The sequence below is a fragment of the Camelus bactrianus genome, chromosome 19, assembly GCF_048773025.1.
Source record: "Camelus bactrianus isolate YW-2024 breed Bactrian camel chromosome 19, ASM4877302v1, whole genome shotgun sequence".
Lineage (NCBI taxonomy): Eukaryota > Metazoa > Chordata > Mammalia > Artiodactyla > Camelidae > Camelus > Camelus bactrianus.
In genome coordinates this window covers 2476089-2499658 of record NC_133557.1, presented here as the reverse complement: position 1 = coordinate 2499658, position 23570 = coordinate 2476089, and the positions used below count along the sequence as shown (strand labels likewise).

At 41.8% G+C, this 23570-nt stretch overlaps 1 long non-coding RNA gene across 4 annotated transcripts in view; it reads left to right on the top strand.

Moving 5' to 3' along the window:
- The window catches only part of LOC123615338 (uncharacterized), a 124300-nt gene that overhangs the window by 17270 nt on the left and 83460 nt on the right, over window positions 1-23570 (top strand). For all 4 annotated transcript variants that reach the window (XR_012500531.1, XR_006722906.2, XR_012500529.1 and 1 more), the window contains one exon: window positions 21667-21766. This is a non-coding gene — a long non-coding RNA (uncharacterized LOC123615338). The remainder of the gene's footprint in view (window positions 1-21666; window positions 21767-23570) is intronic.

The window sequence follows — 23570 nt, the reverse complement described above, 5'->3', positions numbered from 1 at the left end:
CATCTCTAGTAAAAACTTCAACTGGAGCTAGGAAGTGATTGGAGCATCTCTTGGTGTAATTAAAATCGACTCTTAAAGTTTCTTTAGCTTAATTGGTAACACTTTCTTTGGAAGCTGGTGAAAGCGTCTTGCTGGGAAGGTTAAATGCGTTTCTGTGTATAAGATCAGAATTCAAATACAGTTTTATGGAGACATTTACAGTTATGTTCTAGCCGGGTGGTCTTTTTTTTTTTTTTTTTCCCTGTATCTTTTCTATTTAAGATTTATGCTGTCATTCACCACAGCCTAAATGTGTTTTGATAAAAAGGAAAAAAAATGAACCGTTGCTGACGCATTTCAAACAGAGTTGGTAATATTTTGAAGCTTTCAGTAAATGGAATGGCAGTTGGGCTGAGTCCATGCTCCTTTTTTCCCTCAAGCCCTACACGCTGGAGTCTAGTGCTTGAATTTTGTTATGCAGAAACTGGAAGTAGCTTCTACCATTCAGCTGCGTCCAAAGGTGGGAAGCTGGGCACTTTCTAAGACGGTCATGTCATTGCTGTGGTTGAATGCATTTGACCCTGTTATCTGAGAACACATATGTTTACACACGGGAATGTATTTATCTGCTTCGGGAACTTTCTCCCTCATTTTTGCTTCTTGAGGGCTCTGTCAATGACTTTTAGCTTCTGAAAGTCAAGAAGCCCATCTTTAAAGGTTTTGAAGGGTGATCAGAGATGAAGCTCTTAATTCCTTGGACCATCCTTCATTCAGACTTCGGGGAAGACCTGCTTGATTTTACATTCTTGAGCATTCGATTCTCACAATTCTCACAGCCATGACTTGGTTCTTGCCTTGGCATCTATTTCTACCCATCCCTGTGGGCCAGAGTTTCAGCCATCCTCAAATCAGCCTCAGCGTCGTCGCTTCCTGTGTGTATGTGGGTTACTGGTTTGCAAACAGTGCTATGAGAACCGTAATGGAAATAAAAACCACTCTGGTCCTTGGATCTAAGTGCCACGACTGTTCATATTTCTGTGTTCTTCCTCATGCTTGTCCACAGGTAGATATATTTTTATATGGTTTTTGTCTTCACTGTAGGGATACAATTTTTAACCATTAATCTTTTTTTTAGAAAAAATAACAAAAGTTACATTATCCCATTAGGTATGTACTTGCAGAGCATTTTAAAATATAGGAAAGCATTGTACGTACCATTGTTCAAAGACAAGGCCTGTTAACATTTTCGTATTTATCACTTCAAACTTTTATACATGCATTCCTGTTCTTCCTACATAACTTAATTATATTGTATATATAGTTTTGTTTTCTGACTTTTTATTTCAGATGATGTAAGCATATATATTATTGTAAATCACTGATAAATATCATTTAAATTGTTACATAATATAGCATACTAACAGGCTGTCATTTGCTTTAGTATTCCCTTGTAAGAAGGTAACATTCCCTGTTTTTTGGCTATTATAATGCTGCAAGTGGGCATGATAATTGTAAAGTCAGATTTTTTTTCCTGTGTTCAGGATTATCTTCTTCCTGTAGATTCCGAAATATGAAATTGTGTGATCAAAGGTAATGAAAGGATTTCAGGCTTTTGTTAATATTGTCAAATGGCTTTCCAAAATATTGTTCAATTTACAGTCTCTGTAGCGACATTTAAGCTGTTACTCTTGGTTATGGTTATTTGGATAGAAAAATGGCGTCTTGTTTAATTTGTGTAGCTTTGACGAACATGGTTGTCTAGTCCCCCTTTTGTCATCCAAACTCTGTCTCTTCTGGAGTGAGTCATCTGTTCCCTTCCTTTGCTCACATAGCTGTTGAATCTTTGTACTTAAAAAAATATTGATCTGTGTTATAGATGTGAGATAGATGTTAAATTTATCTTGTTCTTTGTGTTTTCTGGGATTTTTGGAGGTGTTTTCCTTGTTTGGTGGGTTAGGCGATGAGAATGTAGATACCATTTCTACTTATTTTGTGGCAACTCTGGGCGTTCTGGAAGCTCAGTGGTGGTCTGGAGCTGACATCATCTCTGCTGTCCAGGGAGACAGACACACTCTCCAGCATCCCTGCCACATGTCAGTTGTCAGCCCAGGGTCTTGGGATGTCCAGCCCACATGACTTCCTTGAGTGTGGAGATCCTGTTCACCCTTTCAGGCCTAAGTCACATGTAACTTCCTCTTCTCATTTCCTGGCCTTCTCCTTCCATGGCTGCTTTTTGTAATAACCCCGATTGTTTGTTCTTGATTAGAGAAAGAAGCCTTCTCAGGATGCAGAAGAGAATTTGGAGGGGGACAGAGTTTTCAGGTGGGTTTTATTTTCTTGTAGAACCACGCAGTAAAGCTACTGAGGCTCACCTGAAGATGGGCAGAAAGGAATGTGGATGGGAGAAAGGGATTCCAATATGAGAGAAGAGGAAAAGGCATAGTTTGTTGTGTTTTCTTAGCCTCCTGCAAATTGTCAAGGGTGTGCGTGTGCACGTGCACGTGCGTGTGTACATGCATTAGTGTAGAATCTACTGAAAAGCAGAGTCTGAGGCAAGGATTTGTGCACAGGTAGGTTATTCTGGGGAATGACCCCAGGGAGCAGGAATAGGAGACTGGGAAGAGAGACACAAAGAGGGAGAGAAAGCTAACGTCAGGGAACATTATTGAGCTGGTTTTGGCTGTGGGCAACTGGGGCTCAGTCCAGAACAGAAGCTGTGTAGGATTGTCTTCTGAGAAGAAGGGAGTATTTATCCACTGGTTTCCCTCCCTCACTGTCAAGGATGCCTCCTGAGTTGTTCGTTCCCTCCCACTTCCAGGCTCCCACTTGCATGAGAGTTGCTGGTTGGGTTCCTGCTGGTGTCCCTGGGGCTGTGACAGTGAAAGCCCCAGGATAGAAAGTGCAGTTGAGGTGAGGTGTCTGGTTCTGCCTCCTACATCTGGCTGCTGCAGCAGTGCTGTGGCAGAGAGACAGAGGTACTGGAGGTAAGGCACAAGGGGGTCAGGTGCAGTGTGTGTTGTAATTTCATATATTCTTTTTCTCCTTTAGTCTGGTTGACGTGGCATCTGAGCAGAGGCAGCATCCATCTACTCTGATCCTGATTTTGTCTTTTGGACCCCACACTCTCACTTCCTGTCAACGCAGTTATCCCTCATTCACTCCTCCCACCTCCTTTGTTGCAGGCCTGAGTGAACAGGACATCCCCTACCCAATGGTTCAGGGATGGGCAAGTGATCCAGTCAGAGTCAAGGAGATTCAGTCAAGGCTTTCCTAGGACTGTTGGAAAGTGACATCCTCTCTTTTCTGCTGGAAGAATGTAAGAATGTACCACTCAGAACTCAAGAAAGAAACAAACAGTGGAAAGTAGGGCCAATATCCATGGGGAAACCGTGGTCCTGATGGGATGGCTTCATTTGAATTCTTGGATTCAGTCACCCATGGAATGTTTCAGTTACATTAATCAGTTAAATAACTGTTTTTGCTGAAGCTGGTTTGTCTTAGAGTTTCTGTCACTTGCAACCAAAAGAGACCAATAGAAACTTTGGGTTTACTCCCACTGAAGGTGAATCTTACTTTTTTGCTTTATTCATTTGCTTTTTCACTCAAGTCACATTTATTGAGTCTCTTCTCTGCCTGGTACTGTGAAAAAGTTCAACCTCTAGTTGCATGGAGGAAAAAGGGAATATAAATTAAAGCTCAAGACTCCTGAAGTCCTTGAAATATTGAATATACCTTCAGGTAGCTTTGGCTTTGAGTGATAGCTGAATTTCCAGAAGGCACAAAGGACATTTTTTGATTCTTTTTTTTTAAACATTTTTTTTATTGAGTTATAATCATCTTACAATGTTGTGTCAAATTCCAATGTAGAGCACAATTTTTCAGTTATACATGAACATACATATATTCATTGTCACATTTTTTTCACCGTGCACTACCACAAGATCTTGTATATATTTCCCTGTGCTATACAGTATAACCTTGTTTATCTATTCTACATATGCCTGACAGTATTTACCAATTTTGAACTCCCAGTCTGTCCCTTCCCCCCTCCCTCTTGGCAACCACAAGTTTGTATTCTACGTCTATGAGTCTGTTTCTGTTTTGTATTTAAATTCTTTTTTTTTTTTTTTTTTTTTTTTTAGATTCTGCACATGAGCAATCTCATATGGTATTTTTCTTTCTCTTTACGGCTTACTTCACTTAGAATGACATTCTCCAGGGACATCCACGTTGCTGCACATGGCATTATATTGTCGTTTTTTTATGGCTGAATCTTAAAATGACCCAAGAAGTGGGAGAGAATCAGGCCTAAGGGAAACTGTGTTTGTTTGAGTGAAGGGGAATACCTTTTATTGAAAATACATAATTATAGTAATATTTGTAGAGTATGTAGAAATTGTCACCAAGTATAATTTTTATTACTTGATATATCAGTTATCTATTGTCATAGCAGTGCAGCATAACAAGTAGCCCCAAAGCCTGAGATGCATATGACAAAAAACACTTTTTTTCACAAATTTGTGGTTTGGCTGGGGATTCTACTGCTCTGAGCTGAGCTTGTTAGGGCTTCCTCCCGTGCCTCTTATCAGTTTCCATTCAGCTGGGTATCTTTGTTGGTCTTGGCTGGGCTCCCTCACGTGTCCAAGACCTTGACTGGGGCAAGCAGGGTCTGCTCCAGTCTGTCTAGCCAGGGCGTGCTCACTTGTGAAACAGAGGAGCAAGAGACTGAGTGGAAACCGTGCAAGCATGTTTCAAGCCTCTGCTCACATCACCTCTGCTGCTTAATTGATCAGATCAGAACATGGCTGAGTCCAGGGAGTTGAGGTGGGCACTGCACTCTTACACAGCCAAGGGCAGAGGATCCAGGGAGACGTAAAGAGTTGAGGCCATTTTTGCAACCTGTCTGCTACATGTGGTTGGCTTATATATAGTTCATGAAGATAAATATGCATATCATTGGTTTGGTTTGTTAGCATGCAGACCATTTAGCCTCTGAGATTCCTGAATAATCAAGGTCTCCACAGATGGGTCTTGGTCAGGTCAGCTGTCCTTCAGACACATGGGACTTGCCCTTTTCTCCATAGAAAGAACCCAATACTTACACCCTCTTTTTTAATAAAAAAGAAAAATGCCTCTCAGACTTAGAATGTCCTGACTTCCTTTATGGAGCTTAAATTTCCTAAGCTGGAAGCTGTGTATGTCTTTTTTGCCAGAGTCGGCTCTGGGCCTATGGTTTCCAGTCTTCTTGAAAGAGAGAAAAAAAAGAAATTCCTGGGGCACTATACTATGTCCTTCCTTCATATTTTATGTAGATTTTTAAAAGGGCTGATAGCTTTGGGTATGAGTGGACCATAATGATTACTACAATTGGCTTTTTAAGAACTCTATTATAATTTTACTTTTGATTTTTTGATGTTATGGATTTTTGCAGTATTTGACCTTTACAGTCCCAGGCAGTTTAATCTAAAACGACTTTCTGCTCTCTGTCCTTTGTAGAATTCCAACCCTGAAGGGTTACTGGGGTCAAGGCACTGTGTAGGCCCCTGTATTTAGCTACCACTTTTGGTTGACTATGAGGACTTTGGATGTGGATAGTCTAGATTTGAAACCAGGCCCTACTCCTTATTAGTTGGGTGGCTTGAGTCAGGTTATTTAATTGTTTTCAGCCTCAGTTTTCTCTTCTATAAAATGGGTGTCCCAATACAGACTTTGTGGTGTTGTCATGAGGGTTAAAGGAGGTAATGCCGCGTGAAGCCCTTTGGCCAGTGCTTAAGAGGTAGTAAGCACTCAGTTAATGGGGGTTATTCTTATCTTGTGAACTTGTTTCCCATTCGTGGTCATCAACAATGTCCTTGAGCACCAGGTTCCTGTCCTGAAGAACCTCCCTAGGCTGGTGATGGCAGCTCAGAAACAGTTTCTAGGCCAGCCATGGTCCTAGGAATGACTCCAGCAGATGGGACATGGCGGGAGGGAGGACAGGAAGGCAGAGCCTTGTCCTGCTTGTCATGGAGGTTGATATGTCTCTTTCCATCATTGTCCAGCTGCTCTTCTGCCTTGAACCTCTTATGTGCCTGCTTTTGGTCCCCCTGTCCTTTCAAGGGGCCTTCCCGCTCTAACAAGACATTATGGAGATACAAAGGTGAGACCCAGTGGTTCTCAAATCTGGCTGCACAGTAGAATTGCTTAGGGCACTTTAACAAACCCTGATGCCTGGGTCCTACCCCAAGGATTTTGATTTACTTCATCTGGACTGGGGCTCAGGCATCAGCATTTTCTTTAAAAGTTCCCCAATGTAATGCTCATGGGCTTTTAGGCTGAGATCTACCAGGCCCCCTAAGTCAGGGCTTCTATGCAAGATTTCCAGTTCATTCCACTTCGATTATTACTGCTTGTCATTTGGTTGCTTCAGCCTATAAACCTTCCTTAGGAAGAGATGTTTCTTTTCTTGATAGGAAACCTGCATTCTCTGGTGCATAAGCTAATGGCTTTATCCTAATGTTCTGGGAGCTGGCAGTGCCTCACGGTATCATTAGCCTTGTAGGCGGATTGGGGAGTTTTCCTCTGAGGACCCCCAAATGTCCTTCTGAAAAGTGATGACCCAGACATGTGCAACAGGAATGTGGTGTTGTCATGAGGGTTAAATGAGGTAATGCATGTGAAGCCCTTTTCCCAGTGCTTAAGAGGTAGTAAGAGCTCAATTAATGGGGGTTATTCTTATCTTGTGAACTTGTCTCCCATTCACAGTCATCAGCAATGTCCTTGAGCCCCAGGTTCTACCTTATGTTTAGGCTGTGATTTATACAAGGCGTCATGTTTGATCTGAGAGGTACTGCAGTGCAGTGAAGGGTCTCAAGGTAGGACTGGGAAAATATGAGTTGGAGTTTGACTTAATGTCACTAATTAGTTATTGGGTCTTTGGCCATAGCTCTTAAATTCTCTGAGACTTTGTTTCCTTTCTTGCCTTCTCTAGAGGATTCCAACGTGAGGTGTAGACTGTATATCACTACGTCTTTGCTCCCCTTGGTAGATGAGGAAACTGAGGCATAGAGAGGACAAGTGAGTCACCAAGCCATATACAAAAGCTTGAGGTTCATTGAAGTCAGGCCCCCATGGCCCAGATTCTCAGCCTGGGGTAGGTAGTACCGCCCCACACTAGCCAGTTGTCCAAAGGGCTGGCAGGTTTATCATCTCAGCTGCAAGAACTGGGAATTAGAGGGCCAGCTCTGGGCAGAAACCAGGTTCTGTCCCCCGACCCTTGCCCTGTTCTTCTGCCCTCTCCCTCACTCCTAGGCCAGAGAGAGGCCTACGAGCAATAGATCCCCTTTCACGGTGCAAGTGAGCAGCCGTGAAATCTCAGGCCAGGTCTTCTGCGTTGTGTCGGCACAGGGGTGTCTGTCCTAGAGACCGTCTCTGAGCACAGAGTCAGAGAGCAGGGCAGAGACTGCCTAGACGTTTCTCAAATGTGCTTTCCCTTCTTCCTGGCACATAACAGAACTACATTTCCCAGCCCCCTTTGCAGTTTAGCTTGGTCACTGACTGAGTTCCGGCTGATAGAATGTGGGTGGGGGAGATGTGTGCACCTTCCAGGCCCTGGAAGTCTCCTGGGGGCATCCTTTGTGGGGTTTCCAAGTCTGTTCTCCCCACCACAGAAGCCGTGTATTAGAAGATGGTGAAGCAACAAGATAGAAGGAGCCCAGATCCCTGGATCAGCGCTTGAAGAAGCACTACCTGATCAGGAAAACCTGCATTGAGCAATTATAGGAGCAAAAACAAAACAAAACTGCTGATTTGTTAACCCCTTGAGGTTTTAAAATTTACTTACTTTATTACTTTAGGTAGTTTTGGAGTAATAGAAAGAAGATTGCTGGTTTGGTGGGGAGATGCTTCTCACATCCAGAGGTCTCTGTGGGACCATCTGAAACCCCATCCTTCCAGAGCACCTTCCTCAGTCCGGTGCTCTGTCACTCCCTGTCTTACAGGTTTCACCTGAGGATCCTCCTTTATAAGTCACATGCTCAAGAATCCCCATCTCAGGCTCTGCTCCACGGGGTCCCAATGCCCCCAAATAGAATGTAAGCTCATAAGAGCAAGAATGTACTTTCATTCTCTGCTGAAATTCTAGTTACCCAATGAGTGAATGTTTAAGTGCGTAAGTCATTAGACACTGTGAATAAATATAAAGAAATACCAGCCATGAATCTCATTCTGTGTTTTCTCAAGTCTTATCTCAAGTTACAGGATCCCCTCTTACACGTGATTTCACTTTCTCTCATATCAGTAACCCACAGTCAGTAGCAGTCTGAGATATTAAATAGAAAATTCCAGAAATGAACAATCCATATGTTTTAGATTTCCCCTTCTTCCAAGTACCATGATGCAATCTTGTTCTATTCAGCTTTGCCCTGCCTGGGATCCCCAACCATGGGGATCGTCTGCTCCTGACACCCAGCCATCTACAGCACGGCGCTACAACCCAGAATCACCTGAACCCAATGACCCTCCTCCTGAGACGTGGTCAGTGGGTCAACAGTAGCCTAATGCTGCATCACAGTGCCTACATCATTCATCCCTGTATCTCGTCACATACACATTTTATCATCTCACATCATCACAAGAAGGGTGACCACAGTGCAGTAAGATATTGTGAGAGAGATGACATTCACACAGCTGTGATTACAGTATGTTGTCATAATTGTTCTATTTTATTATTTGTTTTTGTTGTTGATCTCTTACTGTGCCTAATTTATAAATTAAACTTTATCATAGGTATGTATGTGCAGGAAAAAACACAGTATTTATAGGGTTCAGGACTAACCATGGATTCAGGCATCCACTGGGGGTATTGGAACATATCCCTGTGGATAGAGCAGGGGGCAACTGTCCTAGTTTCTATGAACCTTAAAAGAATGTAGACAGCATCACGTATTTAGTTTTCATTGTTTTCTTCTTAATGGGTAACCATAAAGAGACACTGCCATTTTATTTAATGCCCTTATTTTTTAAATCCAAGTGAGATTTAATTGTGGAAGTAATTTTTAAGACAATTTTTCTTTTCTTGGATCAGTTATTTATATTCTTATTATTATTTTTTTTCCCCAAAGATAGAGCATCTGAGAGAATTGCTTTCTTTGAGTAAAACTTGGAAAGAATTTCATATAAATTATAAAAGTTAGCCTGGCTGTGTAGGCAAAGAACATAAACATTTTAGAGACCTTTTAAATCCAGACATAATTCCTTTAAAAAACACTATAGCAGACAATGTGCCTTTGCTTCAGAAGGCCTGCTTCTGGCACAAGGGAAGTGGGGGCTTCTCAGCTGAGCAGTGGGAGAGAAACGGTGAGGAGCATGCAAAAAGCGATTGCTTTAAGCGTATTGGCTTTTCCTTTCGTATCTGCAACGTGATCCTATTATTTTGAAGCAATGAGGTCATTTAAGTGTGCAGCGCTGGAGATTTTCTATTTTCCTCTATTCTTTCCTTTAAGTCTTTTTGTCAACCATGTTCTCCTGGACTAGCAGAGCAGCTGTCTGGGTAGTTATAATCCCATTAAGAAGGCCTCTATTATGTCAACAATATATTTATAGAGAAATTAGTCACCTGGGGTTGTTGGGTGATTCTTCTCTTTCGACATATTGTACCCCAGAAAAGCAGGACTATCCCCTTCTTGGGAGATAAGACCTGCCACCTTTTCACGGTGCCATATTGACTGAAACCGATTAGCAACTAACATGGAACTTGCCTTCCTCTGTTTGCAAAGCCCCCTTAATCTTTGCCACTGATCATATTCCTCTCAAGCTTTTCTGATAAAGCTGAGGTTGTAGATGTGTCTGGGTGTACAGAGCTTAGAGTATTAAGTGAAAATATGACAGGCATTAAATGACCATCCTGATGGGAAAGGTGGGGAATCTAACCAACAAAGACTTTCTAAACCTGCTCAAGTGCATTTGAGCAGTGTATTGAAATGAGTAGTGACTCTTCTTCCGCAGATTCCATTCCCTTTTCTCAAGAGATTTTACATTCCTGCCATCTGAGTTCAGGTCTAATTATCTCCTAAGAGAGAGAGAAAAGGCAAAAGGCCGAACTGCAGTGAAGGACTATATCAGATTATTAAACTATCCACCATGAGTGGGCTGAGATTTAGTTTTTGGAAATTCATCATGTTTTGCAAGCCATAAAAAAATAGGCTGTTTTTAGTAGACTTTATCATAAGAGAGGGTGACACTGAAGTCAATCCATAGACTGTGGCATGTCCTTTGTATTGATTTTTCTTTAGTTTTCCCAAACGTGAAGGACTGATTTTTGAGACACCAAAAGGATCCTCTTCAGGATGGCTTCAAGGGGTCTCACTGTAACTCTTCAATAGTTTAGGAAATGCCCAGAGGCAGAAAGAAACCATCTATTGGTTAGAATGTTGGTGGGAAGTTGCAAAAACAGGTGACTATACTTCAATTAAAAAAAAAATAAAAAGAGAGAGGTGCCAAGAAAGGCAACCTTCTGAGTTTCAACTTCTGTTATCACTGTCAAGGCCAAGTAGGCTTTCAGGAAAACCCTTATCAAATGTGCAGAGTAGACGTAAGATTTAAATAAAGGGACATAAAACAGATGAGTGAAGGAAGAACAGCAATATCAATATAGCATCGCTGAAATTTCCTCAGCTGTTTAGAATTATTTGAACATCAAATTCAAAGTGAAATGAAAAGAAGAAAGAGGCATGGGGCAGGTCTACAGCTCTGTGAGTCGGATGTTCTAAAGCCCCTTCTATCTTGCCCTCCAGCTCTTCCCACTCCTCACCTAGAGAGGGTTTCTTACTGTTTTTCTTTGTGTTCGGCCTTTTCTCCCCACTGCCATGTAGCACTTTGCCCTATTCAGAAAGTGCACACCTTTCCACCTTGGGCATACATAGGTTTACATTTGACAAAATTGAGAGTAAGGTACAGGACTCTTAAGACGTCAGATTGCATAGGTTCAGGAAAACTGGTTGTTTTTGCACGTGCATAAATTCTGCAATTTTAACAAGTTAGCAAACTCAAGTGATACATTAGAGAAACAACTTTTGGTGCTTCCATGGCTCCAACATACTCATATTTACTTTCAAGGCCCCCAGAACTCAAGAGGCCAGTTTCCCACACAGCTGGTAGATGGTCATATGATAGCACATCCTATATTGATCTTAACTTCATCTTTTTCAAGTTTATTTCTCCTTGTGACCACAGGGAAATTCTCTGAGAGTGGGATGCTCTAGAGCAGTGCTGTCCAGTAGAACTTTCTGTGATGGTGGAGGTGTTCCTTACACTGTCCTGATCAGTAGACACTAGTCACTGGGACTATGGGGCACGTGAAATGTATGACTGAGGGACTAAGCCTTTAATTCTATTAAATTTTAATTAACTCAAATCAAAGTAGTCTCATAGATCTAGTGGTCACTGTATTGACAGCTCTGGTGAAGGAAGGAGCTTGATTAGTAGCCAGGATGGGGAAAGATGGTCTGAACCACATATCTTGAGAGACAATGTAATGTAGTGACTGAGAGGGTTGACTTGGAGCCAGACTGGATGGGTTCAAATCTCCACCTCTGCTGTTTTGAGCTGTGAAATTGTGGTGGTTACTCACTCTCTCTGTGCCTTTGTTTTCTCATCTGTAAATTGGAACATAGTGACAAAAATAATCTCTACCTCATAGTGTTTGTGTAACAACTCATTGACTGATTCTTAGAAAACACTTAGAACAGTGCCCAGTACACAGAAAGCCAAAGTTAAAAGAAGACAATACCAATGGCGTCATAGCTCTGAAACTCTGCTCTTGGAACCAATGAAATAAATTAGGAAAATTAAATGAAACATTGAACTAGTCATAGATGCTCAATCACAAGAGTTTTCATTCCTCCTTCTCCCCTGCTTTCAGCACTCTTTATTAATTAGTTCATATATTCATCTATCAAGTATGACAGCTCTGTGCCAGTCTTGTTCTGGGGGCTGGAAAAATGATGGTGAACAGAACATTGTACCTGTCCTCAAGTTCATAGTCAGGCGAGGGGGATGGTTGAAGACTGAATGTAAATATAGCTTCTTCAGGTCTCTCTGTATCACACCCCTTCATCATGTGACTTTGCAGGAGCTCTGACCCAGAGGAGTTTTCTTCCTCATTCTCAAATCTAGGCTCACCTCGTGACTTGATCTGACCAGGAGAATATGGCAAAAGTGACCTGGTGCCGGTTCTCAGCTTAGACTTCAAGAGGCCTTGTGCAAGTCCCTCTCCATCCCCTTTCTCTCTCTCTCTCAGTTCCTGGTCCAGCTGCTCTGTGAACAAGCTCAAGCTAACATGCTGGAGGATGGAGACCACGCAGGTGGACTGGAGCCAAGTCAGCCCAGTGAAGACCATCCTAGACCAGCGAGTGCCCACACAGCTGACTACAGACGCATAAGCAAGCATCTGGGCACAGCCCATGAGCTCATGTTTGAAGCCAATGAGTATTAGGGGGTATTTGTGCGAAGCATCACTCAGCGGTACAGAGGGAGTCCAGTCAATGTGGTAGCAATCACCATGGAGTCACAGAGATAAATACAGGGTCTCCTAATGGAAGATGTTGCTATGTCAAGGCCTGAGAGATAAAGATGTGGGAAGGAGATGTCTCAGGTCGAGGGAACAGCATGAGAAACCCGGAATACATAGAGCAAACCTTTTTGTTTTTACCTGCAATCAGGAACTTAGGGTTAGAAATATTCTTTTACTCAAGGGACTTCATATGTAGCTGTGATGTCAAGGTTCATACATGAATAAAGAAGTCACTTATTACACAGAGTGAACTGTATTAACTGCTGAATTCGTTCAGACCCTGGTCCCAGAAGTGGGATGAGCAGAGAGAGAGATCAGTGAGGACTGAAATCAACAGCCAGGCAGACTTCTTGGTTGATGAGAGAGCTGTGATGGGAGGCAAGGAGTGAGCAGGACGTGCTGGGAGAACGGGAGACAGGAGAACATTCCTGGGACCGCTTTGGGCATCGTGTGAGGAGGCCTGCCTGCTTGGTCGTTCTTGACCACTGAACACCTACTGTGTGTTAAGCCCTGTGGGAGGAACCATGGGAGAAGAAAAAGAGGCAGGAAACATAACCGTGTCTTCATGAAGTTGAGTTATGCTTGCCTTTGGGATGCTGAGTCCTCTCAAGTTACATCTTGGCCTTGACACATCATAAGCTCAGCCCATCATTCTCCTCCATCTGTGCGGCTGAGCATGCTGCTTTGTGGCAGGGTGCAAAGAGGACCAGGACACTGTGGATCAATGAGTATACTTGTACATGTTCTCTGCAGCAGCTAGGGGCTTGGTTGCCAGTTTTCCCAGAAAATGTTGTCTCCTGACCACTTTCCAAAGAGACTGGAGGGTTCCGTTTCTTAGCCTCCTGAAGTGTGGATTTCACACTGAGCTGAAGATCTGAGCCCCAGGACACTGGCGCCTGTCGAGAGCTTTATCTTCTCTCCCTAAGGTTTCTACTGAGCCTCCTTAGGATTTAGAGGCTTAAATGGTGTTTTTTTTTTTTTTTTTTTTTTTTTTGCCAGAAGTCTTTGTGAAACTTGATTATCAGAAATAAAACAAGAGCAACCCCCACCTCCTAAAAAGGAAAATCTTAATTTGGAGCGATGGGCAGCCCAGACAGCTCTGGCACTGGCTCAAGCTGGCCACCCTGGGCTGAAGCAGGGAGTTGCTTATTTGTGAGAGACACTTTTGTTGAATCTTAAAGAAAGTTGTCATCAGCACTAAGGCTAGACACACGGGGACATGCGTTGGTGATTACTCATGGTCTCCTTTTCCAGTTTGCAAGTGTCTTTGGGATGACGGGGTTGGGAGGTGGGGCCAGGCAGTGTTTTTAAAGACCCACATGAGCCCCCCTGGCTAGTGGAGTTGCCATCTCTAATCCTGTCTGCTCTTACCTAGGCGTTCCTCGTGGGCTATCAAAGGCATTTGAAAATAAACAAGGGAGACGGTTTCCCAAGGCCATCCTCACGGTCCATTCTGACACTCCTGAGACAGTCGGCCAAAGCTGGTCAGAGGGACCAGCTTTAGAGAGTGGAATGAAGGCCACCACTTCTCCTGGTCTAGCACTCTGAGAGTCTGTTCCTTATTAGTTAAGAAGTGAGACTTTACATGTTATCGTCAAGTGCTTGAGTCAGAGCTTTTGCCATAATCTTTAGAGAACTATTGTTTGAATGGAGAAATGTACTTTGAATATTATTTGTGGCTTCTGGACACTCATTTCAAACATATTTAAGTATAGGGGGTAGTTCCTGGCTAGGAAAGTTCTTGTGGCTAACTGTTTTGTCTCAATTTATAATAACCATTTGGAAAAAAAAATGGCAATTTATATCTGATAAAGGGGACATTTCAATAATATATAAAGAGTGCCTAAGTATCAATAAAGATAGGCCAAAAACCCAAAGGAAAATGAGAAGGCATGATCAGATAGTTCTCTAGAAGCAAATTAATCAAACTTGTCTTGTATGTATAAAAAGACACTCAACCTCAGGCATAATAATAGAGATACATATTAAAACTACAATGAGATAGTTTTCACTTCCCAGATTAGCAAACACCTAAGTGTTTAATAATTTACTTGGTTGAAAAGATGTGAAGGAAATGGATCTCTCTTATGTCTTTGGTGGCCATGTAAATTGGTACAATCTGGGGGACAGTTTGGTACTAGTTACTGGACTAGTTACTAGGTCCTTTGACCTGGAATTCTGCATCTTGAGATTTATCCTACAGAAATGCCTACACGTGAGTGAAATGATGCATGCACAAACTTATTCATTGTGGCACCGTTTGTGACTGTGAAAGGTTGGAAACAATTCTAAATGCCTATCAATAGGGGACTGGATAAATATGGTATGGTCCACCACACAATGCTGTGGAGCAGTTAAAAAGGATGGGGCAAATCCTTCTGTATGCACTGTTGTGGAAGACTACCCAAGATACATGGTTATGAAAAAACATGATGGGCCCAGAAAAACTTGTGCCATGGGCCATTATCAGTGTAAAAAAAGAAAAACATGTGTTTGTTTGTGGATAAAATATCTTTGAATACACACATGAACAATAAAAATAGCATTTTTTTCCAGAAGTGGGGAACTGGTGCTTGGAAGACAAAGGCAGGAGGGATCTATATATATTTTACTGCACATCCTGTTGTATCTTTAGAATTTTGTACCATGTATATGAATGTGTTGCCCATTAAAAATCCAAGCCTTAATCAGAATGCTCAGAATAAGTTTTCTTTGAGATTTTCTTCCATCTGAAAATTTGGAATTATTCTTCCTCAAGACCATGTGAGACACTGCTTGCTTCACAATGCCTCAGTCCATCACCGTCTCCTCCCCTTTTCCTAATCCAGTGCCTGGCAAAGAGCAGGGGTTTTCAGAAATATAAATGAAGGCAAAGGAGGTGTGAGATGACTTCTTACAGAGGCTTGCCCCTCCCACGGTGGGTACAGTCCCATGGAGGAAACAGTGGGGCTGGGTTGTGCCCATCATGATTTCCGGGGGAGTAATTTTACACTGAAGTTGATTACTCTCCTTTTTAAAAGAAAAACTCAAGAAAAGAGACGGACTTTCTTGAGACTGTGGCATTAAAAACCTGTATATTGATGGAGCCACTGTCTTAGTCACAATCACTGTCTTTGGTCACTGACTAATTCTTTCCGAGAGGATGGAGAGTGAGCAGAGGAATCTGCAGGCATCCTCTTGACCAGTGGCATGCTGGTAAAAGTTTAATAACTGGCTTCTTGGGTAAAAAACCCAAACCCTGATTTGTAGTGTTTGCCAGTTTCCATGGTGTAAATTCTACCATAGCTGATTCCAAGCTACCAATGTGACATCTCTGAATGTGAAGTTGGGAGGATATGATGTCAGCTGGCTCTTTGACCCAGGAGCATGCAGGTTCAGCACATCCCTGGTTATGAAGAGGCAAGAATTTTCCTTTCATAGTTAACAGCAGAGGCTTCAGAATGCAGGCGGACTCTTTGAGGGGCTGGCATCTTAGAGACGTTTTGTGATTCTTCCAAACTGGTAATTCTCAAAGTGTAGTCCATCTAAATTCTTGGGCCCTTCCTCCAAACCTGAATCAGGGACTCTGGGCTGGGGATGAGTCCCAGCAATCTAGATTTTAAAAAGCCCTGCAGGTGATTCTGGTGCATGCCAAAGATTGAGCTCCACTGATCTAAGTTTCTGTTTTCCCTGGAAAGGGCCAAGATTATTAAAAAAATGTAAGGCTGTGGTAACGATGAAACAGAATGATGATTATAAAGCACTTGGCATATAGTTTATTAACTGTGATAATAAAGGTGATTTTTCTGTGGCTCAACCAGGCATTTAAGAGGCATTAAATGAGTCTAAAGTATGCTCCATTTCTTTTCTTATGTCCAAGGGCAAGAGATATGCCAAGAAGACACATTTGTAGCTTTCTGAACAGTTGGACCATGTGTAATTAGCTTTTTTAATCCTGTTGAAGTGTAGTTGATTTACAATGTTGTGTTAATTTCTGGTGTACAGCAAAGTGATTCAGATATGTGTGTGTGTGTGTATATATACATCTCTAAAAAGCATGCTGTGGGAAGGAGTGCTGGTATTCTCTCTCTCCTCTCTCTCTCTGTGTATATACATATATATATAATATATATGTATATATATGTGTGTATATATATATATTCTTTTTCAAATTCTTTTCTGTTATAGGATATTACAAGATATTGAATATAGTTCCCTGTGCTATACAGTAGAACCCTATTGTTTATCTCTTTTATATATAGTAGTATGTATCTATTGGTCCCAAGCTCCTAATTTATCCCTCCTCGCTCTCTTCCCCCTGGTAACCATAAGTTTGTTTTCTATGTCTGTGAGTCTGTTTCTGTTTTGTAAATAAGCTTATTTGTATCATTTTTTTTAGATTCCACATACAAGTGATAGCATATGATATTATTTCTGACTTATTTCACTTAGTATGATAATCTCTAGGTCTATCCGTGTTGTTGTAGCCATGTGTAAGTATCTTAATTCTCATAGCATCATTTGGGAGAAGTGAATACCAGCACTCTGTCCCCATAGCATGCTTTGTAGAGCTAGATGCCTCAGACTAAGGCCATAGAGGTGATTTCCACTCAATTCCCAGTTCCTTGGCAGTTCCCTGCCTTTGCTTAACTGAATAAACCAACTTCTCATATATGCACCAAAACCCAGCCTCCGTGAAAAGAAGATGAGGAGTGGGAGATGCGGGGAGCATGTTTGGAGTCCTAGGACTCGAATCTCAAGAAAGGCTTGGAGTTGGGTAGCAGCCCTTGTGGTCTGGGGGAATATTAGCTTCATTTATTCAGCACCTGCCACCTGCCAGATGTTACAACCTAACTTTTTGGCATTTTCCATTTTACAGATGAGGAAACTGAGATGGAGAGTTCAAATAAGGTGCTCAAGGTCACAGAATACAGCTGGGCTCTTGCATATAAGAAAGGCACAGAGCCAGTCCTTAACTCACTGTCTCTTTTTCTTCATGTATCCTTTCTTCCCCTTATGTCTATCAGTGATATGAATCTTGGGAATAGAAGGACCATTCACTGCTGTTTGAGGCTTTTTTTTTTTTTTTTTCCTTTGGGCATATTTCAGAAACTGTCATCCACTAAGGTCCATGGCATTCTTTCCTGAAGGCATGAAGATGAACTTCCAAAGGAGTCAGTGCAGTGCAGTGGTGAGGGCACGGAGGTCCTGCAGACCTGTGGGGGGATTCGGGCTCTACCACTTATTAACTCTCTGACTTAGAGTACATGACTTTTTTTTCTCTCTAAGTGCCTTAGGTCAAATTCCTTAGAGGCAGAAGCTCAGATGGAGATTTTTGTGCGAAAGATTTATTAAGGGAATGCTCCCAGGGGAACTCTGAAATAGAATGAGGGAAGGAGGAGAGGGAAGGGGAAGACCCTGAATGTAGGATCTAGCCTAACTGGAATCCAGCTACAGCCTGATCCCACGGAGAGCTCTGCCATGTAAATTGTACCAGAGACTTGGTCCCAAGGGGATCACCTTTTGTACCCTTGTGTCCTTCAGGTTTTGCCTAGGGGCTTCAGTGGAGGGATGCACTCTCCCCATGGAGCGTTTCTGTCTTAGGAAGGCAATTCTCAAGAGAAGGAGGCAGCTCTGAGCACCAGCGGCTGTTACTCACAGCTGGGTCTAAATGGGATCAGCACAGGGTAGCAAGCTCCTACTATGATCACTCTCAGCCTTTTCTTTTTAAAATGCAGATTCTAGTGCCCACTCAAAGGGAGCATTATAAGGATTAAGTGATACAATGCATTCAGAGGATTAAGCACAGTGCACAAAGAAGTCACAAAATCAACGTCAATGTCAATTCCCTTCCTACCCAGTTTAAGAGAGTGACCTCATTTCTCCGAGTATTTTCTCAAATATCCTTCAGATTAGAAGAAGAAAACATTCTGGGAAAGTTATTCACTTTTTCATTAAAAAATACTTCTTTAGCACCTACTGTGTGCTAATCACAATTCTAAGTGTTGGAGTAGAGTTGAAAATAAGGTACAAGATCCCTGCTCTAACGGGGCTATCATTCTGCTGTGGAGGAGCGGACAATAAGCAAAGAAATAAAACTAGCAAATATCAGCTAGTGATAAGTGCTATAAAAATATATGATGGAATCCAGGATTACTAGAAAGCTATATTAGACTGAGTGATCAGGGACATCCTCTCTGAAATGATATCCACTTGGTGGGCAGGAATGAGCTGGTCATTCAGAGTCAGGAGAGAAGACTTTCAGGCAGAGAGAACAGATAATGCAAGTGTGCTAAGGCAAGAAGACAGCTGGCAAATTCAACATGCAGAGGAAAAGCCAGTGTACTGGAGTGGAGAGCACAAAGGGACAATGATAGGAAAACAGCCCACAGGATAAGGTTGGATGGTAGGTGCAGACTAGACCTTACAGAGCCACAGCGAGGTGTTCTAAGAAACTTAGATTTCCTTAGAAGTCTCAAGGGAAGCCAGTGGTAAGTTCATACAGGGGGGCAACATGAATTTATATATGGTTAAAAAGATCATTCCAACTGCTTGGGGAGGAATGGATGATAGAAGAAAACATGGAAGCAGAGAGACCAGTTGGTAGGTCATTGCAAAGATAATATTGTCTTGGAACAAGGTGGTGGAACAGTGGAAATAGACATTAACCGATTCAGAAATAGATGTAAGTGTTTGGGAGGCCATGCTGGTAGACTGGATGCTGGCCATGAGAGAAAAGGAGAAATCAACGATGAGTCCTACACTTATGATGTGAACCTCTGAGAAGATGGTGCAGCGATTTACTGAGATGGGGCCCAAGTATCTTATATGTCATAGAAAGAGGGAGGTGCCACACGTACAAAATAAAGAGTAGAAAATGTGAAATTAGAAAAAAATGGCGTAAATGAGTTTAATTCTACTGGCTAGAAAATTTAATATGAAATGTATTTGAGTTTGAAAGTCCTGTTCAAAGGAGTTTGGTCTGGTGATCAGCGATTTCAGAGAATGGCAAATGCAAATTTATTCTTCCAGTTCTAAGAGGAAGTAGTGTCTGGGGATATTTAGGTCCTGGAATCTTGGAAGGACTGAGGGTTTACTTACTTTAGAATTAGAAGTTTTTTTTTTTTTTCTTTCCAATCTAGTCATCAAAGCCGAAAGTACCAGGGATAAAGTTCTTTTCAAATGAGGATATTTTCTGAGTGCTATACTTTGAAAATCTCAATAGATGGGTAGAAAGAAAAGCAAAATCTCAGCTTTTTCCATTGGCCCAACTTCTTCTGGGGGGACAAGAGGCAGGAGCTAGCGTTCTCTTTCCATCATATTCAATAGTAAAAATTATGAAGCAAATGTAGCATTTCTTCTTCAAAGATTTAAAATTAAGAAAAATATTTTGGGGTTGGAAACTTGGGAGCAATGTGCTGTGCTGATCTGTCTGTCCAAGACCAAAAATTCCAATGAGCTTAGAAGAAAACACAACAGAAACCCTCCTGGAGCTTTGTTCTTGGTTAACTGTTCTCCCTTCAAGGCAGACCTTATTCTTTCCAATTAGCCTTCCTTCTACATTTTTTTTAAGAACCCCCAAAGGTTAAGGAAGAAAGATCAATATAGAGGTGGTTGAGGTGGTAAGATTCTTTTTCTATCATGGTCATATTGTTAGATTCCTGACAGCAGCTCCCAGGGAGCCCAGGGAAAGAGTAGGGATTCCTTCAGAGCCATCAGAAATCATCTAGTGATTATCCAGTTGGAATTGGGACCCTCCAGTCTGGAATCTCTCTTTCTTCTACCCCTCCAGTAGCAAAAGGATAAGTTCTTGGTGCGGCTGAAGAGAGGTAATTGTAGGTCCTAGCTGAGAGTTTTAATTGTGCTAACATTTCCAGTCACCTGTGAACTTATCTGGGTGGGTATTGATTAGAAATTGTTATAGAATCAGTTAGTCACCAGCATCAGGAAATTATGCCCAATTCCAATACAATTGAGAAGACTAGAGGGAAAAGCATTATTTCTTGATGTCTACTATGTCCCTAGTCCTACACTGGACATATTATACATATTACAGGATTTAATCCTTACTTCAACACCTGAGCATTGTAATTTCCATTTCCATCTCCATGCGAGTGCAGTCCTGACTAGCTGGATCTGGGATGTGGATACATCAGTCAGGAGACATTGGGTGGCATCTCTTTCTCCAGGTTACTATATATATTGACTGATTTTCATTAGATTCTAGAAATTTCCTGTAGGAGAACAGTAACTTGAATTGGATGGACTTGGCAGGAGGAAAGTTTCAGACAGAAGCCAAGCTTCAGGGAGGGACTCTAGAGACCCCAGTGAGAATTCATTCCAATAGAAGGAAACAGCATGATGGGGCAGAGTCTGCAATAGAGTCTGGATTGATGTTGATTTTGGGTTTAGCACTGAGGTTGGCACATGACATCCTGATAGCGTGTATGAGCCATTGAAAGACAAAGGGTGATACTTGCAAACTAGAACTCTAGTTGACACTGTCCAGTGGAACTTTCTGTGATGATGAAGATGTTCTAAATATGTGTTATCCAGTACAATATTCACATGGGGCTATTGAGCACTTGAAATGAGGCTAATGCAACTGAATTTCAATTAAATGGCCACATGTATCTAGTGCTCAGCACAGCAACATGCTGAGTCCTTACAGTGCTGTGGGATCCCCACAGCTAAGCATAGCTTAGTAAATCCAAGTTCAAGACATGGAAGGTAGTAGGGGTGAAGTAGGGTAGAGCCTGGAGTAAGAGGGCATAAAGCCCAGGTCACTTTAGAGCCTTAGAGGAATAAGCTTATGTACTGAACTTCTTGTTTAAGCAGGGGAAAGTTTAGAGCTGGCAGAATATGTTCATTAATGGCCTCATTTGGACTCACATGACAGTGAGCTTTGGGTTGCACTCAAAAGGGGACAATTAGGCTCATTGCTCTACAGGGAGTTCAGCACCTGCTCTAGCCTTAGAACATTGAATGTGCTCAATAAGTATTTGTTTTGGATGAATAAATGGATACATGGCAAATACAGGTACTCATACTCACCTGTGGTCATTGCCTCAGTTAGCTATTGCCATAGTAATGCTGTGTAACAAACTGTCCTTGAAACTCAGTAACTTAATACAAGATTCTTTTGTCCTTGCCCATAGGTCAGGAGATTACCTGGGATGGCCTGTGGCATGTGAATTCATCCAGGGACACAAGGAAAGCTCTTTTCATGGAGATGGCAACAGCACAGGAGTTCTTAAGGTGAGTCCTCAGAACTATCATGTTGTCACTTCCATCCATGTTCTATTGGCCAAAGCACATCTCCGCACTCAGCCCAAAGTTAAGGGTTGGGGAAGTACTCAGTAGCCACAGCACAAAGGGGAGAACTATGAAGTTATATGGCAAAGAACATGGTTCAAGGAGTAATAAAAAACAGAGGCTCTGAATTTGATCTGCTATAATCGTGTGACCAGGATCAGACCTGCAGTTTATACTTGGTTTTGTCCATTTTCACAGTCTATGTTTCTTCCTCTGCTCCAAATGCTTCACATACAATCAAAGACAGTTTTACCATCCATGTGACTCCTAGTCTCCAGGGCAGATGTTATGTTTCCATCCTTTAAAAAATCTGATATTCTGCTTTCAAAATTTTTGTTATTTATCTCATTGAATGATTGTCATTTTTGTGGTACTGGACTGCAATCAATCCACATGATTTGGCTCTGTCATAGAGCTGGAGGTGTAGTCTCATGGAGGTTCAAAGAATCTGTTAGTCTGCACATATTTTTGCTTTAATCGTGGACTGTCTCAGTTACCAAGGGCTCAGGACGCTGCTGCCAATGGCCATAGCACAAGAGTGTGGAACTTTCAGGCCCAGTGCTCTGGGTTTGGTTTTCATCTTTGACTGAGGTTCCTTGCTGCTGTCAGAACCTACCATTGCCTTTCAAAAGAATTTTGTTTGCTTGAAAAAATACATACAGCAAAATTCTCTCTTTTTGGTGTATAATTCTCTGAATTTTGACAAATGCTTGGGCATGTAACTACGAACACAATCAAGATATAGCCATCACCTGCAAAACTCCCTTGGTAGTTCATTCTTCCCCACACTTCCAGTGTTTTCTAGAATGTCATATAAATGGAATCATGCAGTGTGACCTTTTGAGTTTGGCTCCTTTTAGTTAGCATTGATGCATATGGGACGTGTCATATTGTTGTGTATACCCTAGTTTGTTCCTTTCTGTTTTTGACTTGTATTGCATTGTATGGATGTACGATGCTTTGTTTATCCATTCTGTGGATATGAGACATCTGACAGTTTCCAATTTTTGATAGTTATGAAAAGGCCACAATAAATATTGGCATATAGGTTTTTGTGTGAATGTAAGTTTTCATTTCTCTTGGATAAGTACTTACGAGTGGAATTTCTGGATTGTATGGGAAGAATATGTTTTAATATTCCAACTTCTTATGGGAATATTGGAACCCAAACCAACATTTTAGGAAACTGCCAAATTGTTTTGCCAAGTGGCTGCACCATCTTGCATTCCTACCAATAGTATATAAGAGTTCCTACTGTGACTTTTTATTTCTCTATTTTCCTCTTGCTTCCCTATGTGAATTTGCAAACCCAGATCCCATCAATCTCCTCAAATTGATGTTTTTTGCCTTCCCTGGTGTTTTAAAAGTGGCTGTTGTCTGGATCAGACCTGTTTTGGAATAAAGTACATCACAGTTCTCCACGTGGTGCAATAGGCAAGAATACTGGAGTTCGAGGGCATGGAATTGGGATATAATTTGCACTGTGCATACAAGGGCCATTTTCTTCTTGACCATTGGTGAACTAATACAAAAATAAGGGTGCTGATCTAGAGACTATGTGTAGTTTCTATAAAGCCAATTCAGTGATTTCAGGTTTCTTAGCCTTAGCTGCTTGCAAAATTTTGAGCCATCAGCCTACCATCATTTCTGATATTTATCAAGCTGAATTCCTGACTTTGGCCTTTGCCATTTCAGTATGTGCTAGCCCAACTTTCAACTGCCAGCATTGCCTTTTTTTTTCATTTAA